Source organism: Chrysemys picta, chromosome 7 (genome assembly GCF_011386835.1).
Source record: "Chrysemys picta bellii isolate R12L10 chromosome 7, ASM1138683v2, whole genome shotgun sequence".
In the NCBI taxonomy this organism is placed as follows: domain Eukaryota; kingdom Metazoa; phylum Chordata; order Testudines; family Emydidae; genus Chrysemys; species Chrysemys picta.
This window is the reverse complement of record NC_088797.1, coordinates 80306655-80311574: the sequence shown is the minus strand read 5'-3', so window position 1 is coordinate 80311574 and position 4920 is coordinate 80306655. Positions and strand designations below refer to the sequence as shown.

The 4920-nt window shown below is 42.6% G+C and overlaps 1 protein-coding gene across 4 annotated transcripts in view; it reads left to right on the top strand.

The window, feature by feature from the left end:
* Positions 1 to 2661: 2661 nt before the first annotated feature.
* Positions 2662 to 4920, top strand: part of RHOBTB1 (Rho related BTB domain containing 1) — a 74165-nt gene continuing 71906 nt past the window's right edge. For 3 of the 4 annotated variants that reach the window (XM_065551875.1, XM_065551877.1, XM_065551878.1), the window contains exon 1: positions 2712 to 2851. The gene's annotated coding sequence lies outside the window, so the exon portion shown is untranslated. Of the gene's footprint in view, positions 2852 to 4920 lie in introns of all 4 variants that reach the window. The other variant, XM_065551874.1, reaches the window with a different exon arrangement.

The following is a 4920-nucleotide window of genomic DNA, read 5'->3' as shown; positions in this document are numbered from 1 at the left end:
ATGAGGTATACTGATGGGTAGCAAGGAGAAGTTTGCACTGCTACTGCTTGACTTGTACCTTGTGTGTGTAAACACAGGAGTTCAGTTTCTAGGTGTCAGTCAAGCACCTTTCACATGCACTAAATTCATTTTAAAGTGCTAAAGGAATTAAATGAAAAATAAGTCATTAAATGTTCATAAAGCTGCTGGTTTAAAGTACAGCACATGACCTGCTTAGTGGGTTGATTTTTATCTCACACAGGTTTAACTTAGCAAACCTGAAAACATTAGACCAATGAAAGGTTTTAGTATGCCTTCTAAACAGACAGCAAAGATAACCTTGTGAACTCAGCTGTCTGTCTAGAATTGCCTCACTAATGATAATTAGCAACACATTTACAGCACAAGGTAGGGGAATTTGGACACTGTTTATTTGTGCTAATTGGAATGGCACAATGCTGGAAGTGTATGGGTCACAGTGGGAGCTCCCCACCTCAAAGGTACAAGTAACCTACACCCAAACAAGACAAATCTCTCATTCATAGGGTATAACCAACCATCCAACAAGAAAGGCCTGTCTTTTTCTGGGAATAGCAGATCTGATAAAGGTCATTGTCTTTTCAGGATTTATCCAAAGTCTCAACATGTAACTATGTTGCTACCCTGATTTTACTGAGAGTCTCATGCTGTTTGGAGGTTTTTCTTGAAGACCTGCTCCTGAAGTCCTATGATTATGTCCAATGCTAAACATTCAGAAATACAGAGCAAATTCAAAGAACCCCAAATGTATCATTATTTTAATCTCATGAATTTGGAGGGTCCTGACTCATGATTTTTGAACATTTGAGTTTAGCAATGCTGTAAAGGAAAAGTTCTCCTTTTCTGGGGTTCAAGGTGGAAATCAGCGTTAGTCAAGTCCAGGTTAACTTTAAATCATCCCTGTTACAGACTGATATGGCTTCCTTTCTCTGGCACCACATCACAACATCATCTTTCCTGTCTAGAAGCACTGGGACAGATTCCATACTGAGCCTGGAAGCGCCAGTCCTCATTCAACTTGAACTGTCACTGTTGAGTGAGGTGAAGCACAACCACCCTCCACCGGGTGCTGGGTGTACTAACTCCACAGTCCTCAAAGCTCCTGCAGAGCTGACAATCAAGAAACAGACCAGAAATCAAAGCCAGGTCTCCCTCATAGCAGTCAAGTCACCATTCCACTCATCACACCCATGCATTTCAGCAGATAACATGTTGTACAGCCCACACTTTCCATGCTCTTATTTGTGTAGTTACCAGGGTGCTTATACCTACACACAGATGGCCCCTTTAAGAGAGGGTTTAACATGTTATAGATAAGCATATGTAAGATATCATCAAGAAAAATGTAAATGGCTTTAGTGGCCTGAAAAAAAAGTTCCCGGGTCTAGCATTGATTTTCAGATGTGATTCATTAGTGAAAAGGACAGACAAGGTAGGTGAAGTATCTTTTCTTGGACCAACTTCCGTTGGAAGAAGGTAGAAGCCTTTGAGCTCCAGAGCCTTCAGGGGAAGTCATGCAAAACCTCCTTAAAGCTACAGATTCAGATGAAGAGCATGATTTAGCAGATATTATTATTAAACACAGAAAAATATAGGCCCTGATCCTGCAATCAGATCCAGTAGTAAGGACCTTTGTATGGCACATAGGGCTCTGTCAGGTGCAAGTGTCCTTGGGAGGGAACCTTAAAGGGGCAGAGAGGAACTTTCATTGCCTTAGGGCACTATCTGGCAAACACTTGCAGGTTTCACTTTTCTTACAAGCTTCTTAAAGTTTGCTCGTCTTTAAACCCCAGTTCCGGGAGTTAGGTGACTGTGAGCTCAGCTTTCCTTTTAAAAAAAATTAAGTTCCTAGCCCAAATAGTTGCAATGAAAGTGAATCTTAAAGGATCACAAACAAAAGCAATAAAACAAACAAAAAGTAGAATTATTCTTCTAAATCTCTTCATTCCAACCCATTCTGGGGGCAGTCTGACTCCTGATTTTTAAACCTTTGGAACTGGTGCCTGCACTGAAAGTTACTGAACATGGGAGGGGAGGAGATATTTGGGGGAAGGAAGTGGGGAGAAGTTTCCTTTGGCTTCTCCATTAGGAATAAATGGATTAGTTGAGGCTGAGCAAATCCCCTGAAACAATTACCCTAGTGACTGTTCTTGAATTAGTTGCAAGCAGCCTATTTAAAGAAGCAGAATAGGATTTTTCTGGCCTTTAAAATTAAGATCCATGTTAAATTCATGACAATTAGCTGACAGAAGGGGTGTAAAGCTCTTTGGTGCCTGGCACTTCCATGACACTCTCCAGCCAAGTATTAATTAGCGATCACAATTAACCTTCTCAGAGCTGCTGCAGACAGACAGTGAAGTGGTTTGTCTAGACGCTCGCCCCTCTCTCATGCCCCCAGAGGAAGGGGTTGCCCCAAGCACCAGTCTTTTCCTCCCTCTCGGCAGGGCGGCGTGGCTAATGGGGGGAGGTCTGACCAGAACCCCCCCAGCCCTGCAGAGCGATCGGGGACTGAATGCCGGTATAGCGGGGACAGGGGGAACTCAAGAACCGTCCTCAGCTCAGGAGCAAACACAGCTACTGCAGCAGCAACTGTTCTGCCAAGAGCAGCCCCGGGGCCAGGCGGCCGCCAGGGCACGTGACGGCTCCTCGCAGCCCGCCCCCGGGGCTGGTTGGCTGGGCCGCACCGGGCGCGCGGCGGGGCGAACTCTCCGGGCTCTGGCACTGGGAGGTGCTGCTGCGCCCGCAGCTTACAAAGGCGGCTGACAGCTCCCGCGCCCCGTGACTCGCCACCGCCCTCTCCGCCTGCAGGTTGCATCCAGACGCCTCCTCGCAGGTGAGACGCGGGTTGCGGCAGCCTGCTTGGGACTGGGGCTCGGGTGCGGAGCTAAGCCAAGCAGGCGAAAGGCGGCAGGAAGCGAGCGAGCCCAGCGCTGAGTAGCAGATCCCTGTATATTTCTGGAGTTTAGGGGGATGTGATGTGCGCCTATGGAGGGACTTCCCGCTGATCCCCGTCCCCGGGCAAAGGGAACCCCGGGATAAGTGATCTCTTGAGCTTTCCCTCCGCACAGCTCAGAAATATACTGATCTCTGGGAGCCCAGGCTGTCCGAGTGTATTCGTACTTGCACAAAGCCCCCTTGAGCCCTTCTAATTTGTTCCATTGTATCCTATATTCATCTGAAATAGACTGTGTATCTTAAAAACGGTTCAAAAATGTATTGAAGACAACTAGTAAGAATGGATGTAACCAGCTGTGATAGATAATAGCTAGGAATCTAGGAAATAACTTCTTGTCTTAAATGGGCAAAGAGAAAATATACAACCGACTTAAGGAATATTTTCCATTTATTTAGCCTATTCGTATGTATGTAGTATACAGTAGGTGGCCTGTCTTCGAAAAAGAAATGTATTATTTAGTTCCACTTTCTGACTGTTTTCTACTCTTCCTTAAAGCTTTCTGTCTTCTGTATTCTCTAGAAGTCAGTGGCTTCAGAACAGGTTGTTGTTGTTTTTTAAACAGGAAAAGTTAAAGCATAAATCTAAAAAACACTTTTTGAAAGTATCAAATGCAGGCATAAGCAGACTCAGTATGAAATATGAAAAATGAAAAAATGGTAACTTACATTTTTTGAACTAACCTTTAACAGTTTGTTTTGCAGTTTACTATTCTAAAACTGGCTTAAGCTAAATTAAGTCTACTGAAGTAATGTATCTTGAGTTTGGAGTGAAACGTGTTTAGTGAAGAAGTATCCCTGCGCACTCGAGAGGCGGGGGCAGGAAACTTCGTCACAGTTTAACTTCTGGTTCTGGACAAAACTGTGCCAACTTTTCAATAATGTGAATAAACTTTGGTAACTCAGCTGAGAAAATCAATAAACATTATAGTAATTTAATGTAAATATACATCTTAAAAAACAAAGTATGCATTTTACTATGAGTTTGTGACTTAATGTCAAGGTTTCTTTCAGCGGTAAAGCCAACAAATCAAACAATGTGGCAGCATTGTAATATATACTAATAATTATTCCACTATAAAACAGCACAAATGTTGTTTGAATTTGTCTTAAGTACTTCTAGTTATTCCAGTTAAACATTGTTTTAATTATACATTAACAATTATTAATGACACTGACCTATGACTTGATTAGAAAAAGGGAATAGTTTGTGGGGGGCACTCCCATATTATATTTTTTTAGCTACTACAAATGTCTTGCAAACTCAATTATCAAAACTTAAACCTTCATATTTTGTTTCACCATATTAGTTAAGAGCCATCATAATGGAAACTAAACAATCTTGTAGGTCCTCACACACTTACAAAATATATGAAACTCAGTAAATTGTTTTAACAGCATGCACAAAGATAATGCGAGTTTACACACTACTGGAGTAGCATTCATTGCATAAACAAAAAGGGTCTGTTTCTGCTATTTTAGAAAAAAAAATGTTCAAAGCCTAAAAATGTTGATGGATCACTGCACTATTTGAATGAAAGATCCCACAGGAGTAGAGGGCTGGCTCAAAACTTTCAATAATACCACTCGAATCTGGGGGAAAGGTGAGTACTTGACAGAGCAGGTGCACAAGGGATCTCTGTGCTGTCCCCAAATATAATGCACGGATGAGTTAGTGGAGATCCAGGGTTACATCTATGAGTATAGAGTAGAAAGTTCATTTGCTCTGGATAAGGTGAAGCCTTGTCCTGGTGAGTAAAAGGATCTGTGCTATCAACTGCTACAGAATCTGAGTTTTCATTTTATACATACACACACCCTCTACCACTTACAGTTGTGACAATAATCTCCCAAATGCAAACTGTCTTCCTGAGTTTGCAAACAGACTGCTCCAAATCAGCAGTTGCGGCTCACAGCTTTTCAGGGAACTGCAGCGTGAAATCCACAAGA